The sequence below is a fragment of the Phyllostomus hastatus genome, unplaced genomic scaffold, assembly GCF_019186645.2.
Source record: "Phyllostomus hastatus isolate PE091 unplaced genomic scaffold, TTU_PhHast_1.1 phas_contig_38, whole genome shotgun sequence".
Taxonomy (NCBI): Eukaryota; Metazoa; Chordata; class Mammalia; order Chiroptera; family Phyllostomidae; genus Phyllostomus; species Phyllostomus hastatus.
This window is the reverse complement of record NW_025333869.1, coordinates 17,938,724-17,947,492: the sequence shown is the minus strand read 5'-3', so window position 1 is coordinate 17,947,492 and position 8,769 is coordinate 17,938,724. Positions and strand designations below refer to the sequence as shown.

The 8,769-nt window shown below is 44.4% G+C and overlaps 1 non-coding gene across 1 annotated transcript; it reads left to right on the top strand.

The window, feature by feature from the left end:
• The first annotated feature begins 7,376 nt into the window (after positions 1-7,376).
• On the top strand, positions 7,377-7,483 carry LOC123821225. Its single transcript, XR_006786076.1, has one exon. It is a non-coding gene; the product is annotated as a U6 spliceosomal RNA (small nuclear RNA).
• Positions 7,484-8,769: the final 1,286 nt, after the last annotated feature.

Here is an 8,769-nt window from a genome sequence, read left to right as displayed (position 1 = left end):
ACTATCAGAATACATTGCACAAAATATCTATTGTTTTGGATACTTTTGTCTCATTTATTTAAAAAACCATACATTTGTATACATCACTGGTGTACCTGGTCATGATATAATATTTTTTTCTTTTTTTCTGAGTGCGAATGGTGGCAGGAAGGGAGGAAGGAGAAAGAGAGAGAGGCAGAGAGAGAGAGAGCAAGAGAGAACAGTTAACCTAAGATCCACTTTCTTAGTGTATTTTTAAGTGTACAATACAATATTGCTACCTATAGGGACTTTGCTGTATAGTAGATCTTTAGTCACTTTGTATACCTGAAAATTAGTACCCTTCAAGTAATACCTCCCCCATATCCCCCTCCTCCCAGCTCTGGCAATCGTTCCACTCTCTGCTTCTCAGAGTTTAACTCTGTTGGATTTCTCATATAAGTGGTAGCATGTAGTATTTGTCTTCTGAGCCCGGCTTAGCACAGTGTCCTCAACAAGGACATCTTGTTGATTTTAGAGACAGGGGAAGAGAGGGAGAGAAAAAGGAAGAGAAATAGCAATGTGAGAGAGAAACATCAATCAGTTGCCTCTCACATATGCCTCAACTAGGGACTGAACCTGTAACCCAGTCATGTGCCCCAACCAGGAATTGAACTAGCGACCTTTTGGTTTACAGAACCAACTGAGCCAATCTGGCCAGAAATCAACATGTACTTCTTAAGCTACCTTTTAAAACATCTATCATATGCTACTGCACTGCTGTTCAAACTCTTCAAATAGCTTCCACCACACTCAGAAAAAGCTCTGAGTCCTTAGCTTGGGCATGGTCCTGCAGAACCTGCCCCTCCCTCTTACTTCCCCTACTTTCTCTCTAGTCACTGGCCTTATTTCTGTTCTTCTAACACCCTCAGCTTGGTTGCCCCTGCAGATCTTTGTACTGGCCATCTCCACTGCCTGGACTAGTCAGCCCCAAATCTGTGCAGCCCACTAGTTGCCTGGCTGCACAGATCATTTGGGCTTCAACTCAAACATTGCCTTCCTGCTTATTTATTTATTTATTCACTTGTTTATTGCCTGTCTTTCCCCACTCCCCCCAAACATACCCCAGGATGTAGGTCTCACAAAGGCAAAGACCTTGTCTGGCACACAGTAGGGCATCAGTTCATACTGGTGAATGAACGCACTGACCCCAGCACCTGGGGCAACACTCATTGTCATCTGTCAATGGGAAACTAGCTCAAAGGTCTCCCAAGCTCCTCTGAAGAACCCAGGCTGTGAATTGCTGTTCAGCTCACCACTGGGCTTTATGGCAGAGGAAAGTGAGGCCCAAAAAGATAAGAGATGCCATAAGGTCACTGAGAGCTTCAGCTGCCTGACACCACTGTCCCTTGTTGCCCCTGGGCTTCCCAGCCTGTACCCAAAGGCTTTGTGCCCACCTCAGGCCCTAAGAGAGTTCAAGTTGTCTGAACCTTTATCAGAGGGTTTGACACCTTTATTCTTTTTAGTTTTGCTCATTTATTTTGCTTTATTTTATTTCCTTTTTCTGTATTTTATTCATTTCATTCATTTATAATAACAGCCCACAGCTTCTGTGTTCTGTGAAGGCTAATGATTTACCAGTGGATCCTGAGCTTTGGTCATTTGTCTTCTCCCTGCCTCCCCCTCCCTCTCCCTGCTGGCTCTCAGGCTGAGCCCTACCTGCCCCCTTAGTGACACCACACTCCCCAGGGCCTTTTCAGGGTTTTCCGTGGTTCCTGCATGAGCTGATGTCCTCTCTCAAGACACTTTCCTTTGTGAATCCAACTCCAGAACCTCAACAAAACCTCCCTGAACCTCAGTGTCGTGGTCAGTGTTCTAGACAGGGGGATCTGTGTGGTACCTACTTCCCAGAGATGGAGGATCCAATTAAAATAACAGATGTGAGCACCATTTGTGGGCTCCAAGGCTCTATCTGATATGAGTTAGTGTGCAGAAAGCCATTCATATTCACACATCGGCCTTTGTGTCCACAGGCTGACTCCGTTGGTTTAGAGTACTTTACCCACGTTAACCGCCCTCCTCTGACATTCTTCTCTCAGGCATATTCAGATCTGGCTCTGCTCCTCCAGCCTCCTGGGCCACTAGCATGATTCTCTGAATCACACTGCCACTCTGGCCTACTACCCTTCCTTTTGGGTTGCCAGATTTAGCAAAAACAAAATAAAAAGCAAAGAAACAAAAACAAGGTTGCCCAGATAAATTTGAATTTCAGACAAATAATGAATTTTTTTTAGTATTAATGTGTCTCATGCAATATTTGGGACATACTTATACTAAAATACTATTTGCTGTTTATCTGAAGTTCAGATTTAATTTGGTGTCCAGTCTCTTATGTGGCAACCCTACTTCAGGGGCTTCCTTGATTTGCCTGTGTCAGTCACTTAAATCACACTCTACCTTGGTTTCACTTTCTGAAAGCAGGAAGCACAATAGCTAACTCTAAGGAAAGTTATGAAGCTGAAAAAAAGTTTGGAAAAGTCCAAAAAGCTTCGACTTGTGTATGAGGTTGAACAAATCTCATTGTCTAGTTTAATAACCCCCACCCAGGCTTCTCTCACTTGGTGAGCTTCTTGGCCATACCACCTTTCCTCACTCTGTGCTCAACTGCCTGCATGCCCCTTCAGTCCCTGGTGGCATCACACCAGGGAACTGTCTTTTTTTCCACCCTGAGCTTTGCCTTTTATCAGCCTGGGTGGCTAAGTATTAGGATGACTACGTGTCTCAGTTTACTCAGAACAGTTCAGGCTCATGCCAGTTATTTCTGTGTTGATTGTAATTTTTAATGATGTTTTCTTTCACTTCCAGAGGGGACCAGAAATGATATGATGGTTTGTCATGACCTGCCTCTCAGTTCCTTGATGTCCTCATTTTCAAGGATTATCCCTTTCACCGTACTCCAGTCCTCACATTTCCCCTGGCCACAGGCTGGCCGTGCCACTCAGAATCACCCTCCTCAACATTGAAAATGCGAACATCTCTCTTTGACCATAACTCCTCTCCTTCCAACTTCATCATCCGCCTTCTTTTACTCCTGTCTTTTCTTCTTTCCTCATGTACCTCACCTGTCTTGGTATATATTGTCTATCATTCTTGTCAGCATTTCATTGGCCCCATTGGCCTGGCATCTCACCTGCCCAGAAAATTTCCGGTGTAGATTCATCTATCATCAGCCTTCTCTAGATTGGCCTGGAAGGTCAAGGGTTGCTGGATAACCTCATACAACCATACAGTCTGAGGCCACTAGATTCTTGGTCAAAAGATGGCATGATTGAATATGTGCTTCTGACAGGATACCTTGCCTACAATGTGGAGGATATCCTGGAAGGGAGGATCTAACAAGCAGAGACCAAAGAGGAGCTGTTGATTCACCAAAACTTTACTGAGTACCTCCTTTGTGCAGGCACTGTTCTAGGTACCGGAGATAAAATAGTCCACAAAACTAAAAAAACCTTTGCTCTCAGCAAACTTGCATTTTAGTGAAGGAATTTAGACAATAGGTAACTGTATTAGTGTAGGTTCTCCAGAGAACAGAATCAATAGGAGATATCTCTCTCTTTCTCTCTCTCTCTCTCCACAACACACACATTCTCCAGTCCAAATCTGAATCTGAAGGCAGGAGAAGACGAATGTCCCAGCAGAGAGAGAATTTTTATTCACTTAGCCTTTTGTTCTATTCAGGCCTTTAACAGACTGGATGAGGTCCATCCACATAGGGAGGGCAATCTGCTTTACTCAATTCACTGATTCAAATGTTATTTTCATTCAAAAAAAAAAAAAACCCTCACAGACACACCCAGACTATTGTTTTATAAGTATTTCGGCATCCAGTCAGACTGACACCCAAAACTAACTATCACAACAAGTAAGTAAATAAGTAACATGTTATGAAGTATAAGTGCTATGGAGAAAAAAAATAAAGTGGGAAAGGAGGATAAGAAAAGCCAGCAGTTGATGTTTTATTTTTATTTCTTTAAGTATATTTTATTGAGTACGCTATTACAGTTGTCTCATTTTACCCCCTTCACTCCCCTCCCCCCTGAACACCCCCTCCCACCCCCCTTTAGTTCATGTCCATGTGTCATAACTTCTTTAGCTTCTACATTTCCTATACTATTCTTGCCCTCTCCCTGTCTATTTTCTCCCCACCATCTATGCTATTTATTCTCTGAACCTTTTCCCCCTCTCCTCCTCCTACTGCCCTGTTGCTAACCCATTTCCGTGGTTCTGTTTCTATTCTACTTGTTTGCTTAGTTTGCTTTTGTTTTAGGTGTGGTTGTTAATAACTGTGAGTTTGCTGTCTTTTTACTGTTCATATTATTTATCTTCTTTTTCTTAGATAAGTCCCTTTAACATTTCATAAAATAAGGGCTTGGTGATGATGAACTCCTTCAACTTGACCTTATCTGAGAAGCACTTTATCTGCCCTTCCATTCTAAATGAAAGCTTTGCTGGATAGAGCAATCTGGGATGTAGGTCCTTGTCTTTCATAACTTGGAATACTTCTTTCCAGCCCCTTCTTGCCTGCAAGATCTCTTTTGAGAAATCAGCTGACAGGCTGATGGGGACTCCTTTGTAGGTTACTGTCTCCTTTTCTCTTGCTGCTTCTAGGATTCTCTCCTTCATTTTTACCTTGGCTAATGTAATTATGATGTGCCTTGGTGTGTTCCTCCTTGGGTCCAACTTCTTTGGGACTCTCTGAGCTTCCTGGACTTCCTGGAAGTCTATTTCCTTTGCCAGATTGAGGTAGTTCTCCTTTATTACTTGTTCAAATAACTTTTCCACTTGTTGCTCTTCCTCTTCCCCTTCCCCTTCTGGTACCCCTATAATTCGGATGTTGGAACATTTAAAGATGACCTGGAGGTTCCTAAGCCTCTCCTCATTTTTTTGAATTCTTATTTCTTCATTCTTTTCTGATTGTATGTTTTTTCCTTTCTTCTGGTCCACTGCATTGATGTGAGTCCCAGCTTTCTTTCCATCACTATTGGTTCCCTGTGCATTTTTCTTCATTTCATTTAGCATAGCCTTCATTTTTTTCATCTAATTTGCGACCAAAATCAACCAATTCTGTGAGCATCCTCATCACCAGTGCTTTGAACTGTGCATCTGATAGGTTGGCTATCTCTTCATCACTTAAAAGTATTGGCTCTGCAGCTGTGATTTGTTCTTCTGTTTGAGCCATTTTTTCAGTGGGGGGGTCTGGTCACACCTGTTATGTATGAGGGGCAGAGCCTTAGGTGTTCACCAGGGCGGGACAACCCACATTGCTGGGTTGTGATGCTGTATGTGGGGGCGGGGTCAGAGGGGGACAATGGCGCTTGCTCCACTGTCTGTCAGATTTCAGTCTCCTCTGCTGCTTCCCACAAGCAAACTGGGCCTTTCTGGTGCTGGTTCCTGGGTGGGTGGGCTTGTGTATGTTCTAGGACCCTGTGGGTCTCTCCAACAAACTCTCCTGTGAGGCTGGGAGTCTCTCCCAGCACCTCAACCTCCACAAGTGTTTTCAATCAGTGCTTTTAGGCTTTATTTCCCAGCATTGGGGCCCTGGATTGCATGGTCTGTCTCATTGCTCATTTTCACCTGGTTTATCTGTGCATGAATGTGTGATTGTGGACAGCCAGGTGCCTTGTGCACCTCACCGGGTCAGCTCGTTGCCTCCCTGCACCTGTGTCCAGGGTCTGCCATGGGGGTCTGATAGCCATCACCTGCATCCTACATGCATGCGTCTACCAGCCACCACTTTTTTCTGCTGCGACCCCTCTCCTCTGGCTACCAACTCTGTCCCTCTTACCAGTCTGGATGAATAGTTGTCATGACTTCTGTACAGTTCAATTTTCTGTCTGTTCTGGTTGTTTTTTTGTTTCTAAATTTTTGTCCTTAATTTTGGTTGTGCAAGGAGGCACAGTGTGTCCACCTATGCCCCCATCTTAGCTGGAAGTAGCAGTTGATGTTTTAGATGGGATAGTTAAGGTAGCCCTCTCTGAGAAAGTGATAAGTGAAAACTTGAATGAAATGAGGGAGTAAAACCTAAAAATGAGGGAGATATCAGGAGGAACAGCATTCTAGGGAGAGGAAACAAGTTCAAAGGCTTCGAGGTTGGACTAGGCTGGCCATATTCAAGAACATGGAGTAGGACCCAGGACAGCAAGAGGGAAAGTAGAAGTTGATAAGGTTTGGAGAGGAAACAGGGTCCCACACAGAACCTTGTGGGTCGTTGTAAGGAGAGTGGCTAACATTGGGTGTGACATGGAGGGTTAAGAGTGGAGTGACATGACCCAAATTATACTTAGAAGCAGGCTAGGGCAGAAGCAGGGACACTAGTTGGAAACCACTGGTAATCCAGGCAAGAGACGATGGTGGCTGGGACCAGCTTGTTAGCTGGCAGGGTGGTGGGAAGTGGTTGGACTCTGGATATATTCTGAAAGTAGAGCTGGCAGAACTTCCTGATAGATTTCTTGCAGAGTGTGAGAGATAATACCAAGTGTTTTTCACCTAAGCAACTAGAAAAAATTGAGCTGCCATTAACTGAAATGGAAAGGACAGACTGCAGGAGAGCAGGTTTATGGGAAAGATTAGGAGCTCAGTGTTGGATATGGTTCATTTGAGATGTCTGTTAGACATTATAGTGGAGATGTCAAGTAGGCATTTTGGGATAAAATTAAAGATAGAGGTCTGAAATAGGACTGAGAATCAACATAGAGATGGCATTGAAATCCATGGAACAGAATGAGATCTCCCATGGAGTAAGTATAGGTAGAAAATAGGAATTAAGATCCTGGCTGGTGTGGCTCAGTGGACTGAGAACCAGAAAGCAAAGCAAAGGGTTACTGTTTTGATTCCCAGTCAGGGCACATGTCTGGGTTGCAGGCCAGGTCCCCAGTAGGGGACGTGTGAAAGGCAACCACACATTGGTGTATCTCTCCCATTCTTTTTCCCTCTCTTCCCCTCTCTCTAAAAATAAATAAATAAAGTCTTCTAAAAAATAAAATGTGAATTAAAAAATGAGACTTCTAGCCAAGAATGGAGGGGCAGGTAGATACACTTTGCCTCCTCACATAACCAAAAGGACAACAATCAATTTAAAAACAAAAACAACCAGAACTGCCAAAAACTCAAACTGTACAAAAGTCCAACAACCAAGGAGTTAAAGAAGAAACATTCATCCAGACTGGTAAGAGGGGCAGAGATGGGCAGCCAGGGTGGAGAGGATGTGTGGCAAGGTGGTGGCTGGAGAACCAGGTAGAGGAGGCTGGTGGTCCCACATTCACATGTGGATAAACTGGGAGAAACAAGTTGGGAGCAAGACAGACTGAGAAACCCAGTGTTCCAGCACAAGAAAAGAAAGCCTTAAAACCTCTGGCTATGTGCTCACTTCAGCAGCACATATGCTAAAATTGGCATGATACAAAGAAGATTAGCAAGGCCCCTACACAAGGATGACATGCAAATTCTTGAAGCATTCCATATTTTTAGGACACATGGACAAAACCAAAGGGGGTTAGGATCAAGGGTGAGAAGTGGGGATGGTTGGGGTGAGGGGGAATGGTGGTGGTGGGGAAATGGAGATAACTGTACTTGAACAACAATAAAAAAAGTTAAAAACAAAACAAAACAAAAACCTGGCTGTAAAAATCTGTGGGGGTTGCAGCAGTGGGAGAAACTCCCAGCCTCACAAAAGGGTTCATTGGACAGACCCACAGGGTCCTAGAACGTACACAAACTCACCCACCCACCCAGTAATGAGCACCAGAAGGGCCTGATTTTCTTGTGGGTAGTGGGGGAAGTGACTGAAAGTGAGCCAAGAGCTGAGCAAGTGGCATTGTTCTCTCTCAGATCCCTCCCCCACTTACAGCACCACAATTCAGCAAAGTGGCTTTCAGTCATTTCTGTGAGCATCCTGATTACCAGTGTTTTGAATTCTGCAGCTGATAGATTGGCTATCTCCTCGTCACTTAGTTCTTTTTTTGGAGTTTTGATCTGTTCTTTCATGTGTACCACATTTCTTTGTCTCAGCACACCTGTTGCTTCTATAAGGGGCAGAGCCTTAGGAATTTGCCAGGCAGGGCAATCCACTTCACTGCATTGTGCTGCTGTATGTGGGGGAGGCATCAGAGAGGGAACAATGCCACTTGCTCAGCTCCTGCCCCACTCTCAGTCACTTCCTCTGTTACCTACAAGCAAATTGGGCCCTTCTGGTATTGATTCCAGGCAGGGGGGTCTGTGCATGTTCTAGGGACCAGTGAGTCCCTCCAACAGACTCTCCTGTGAGACTGGGAGTTTCTTGTGCCACTGCAGCCCCCACAGGTTTTTGTAGTCAGGGGCTTTGAGGCTTTATTTCCCCACGCTGGAACCCTGGGTTGCATGGTCTCTCTCACTCCCCAGTTGTTCCTCCCAGTTTATACACAAATGAATGTGGGACTGCCACTCCACCAGCCACTGTCTTGCCATGCATCCTCTCCACTCTGCCTGCCCATCTCCACCCGATCTGCATGGATGTTTCTTCTTTTAACTTTTTGGTTCTTTGTCTTCCATACAATTCAACATTCTGGCAGTTCTGATTGTTTTTGTTTTTAAATTGGTTGTTGTCCTTCTTTTGGTTGTTCAAGAAAGCAAAGCAGAGACTTCCGGCAAGATGGAGGCATAGGTGGATGAACTGTACCTCCAAGTACAACCAAGATTAGAACAACAACAATTTAGAGGCAGAATAACACCCAGAACTGATAGAGAATTTACCTGAATGGAAGTTGGACAGCCAAG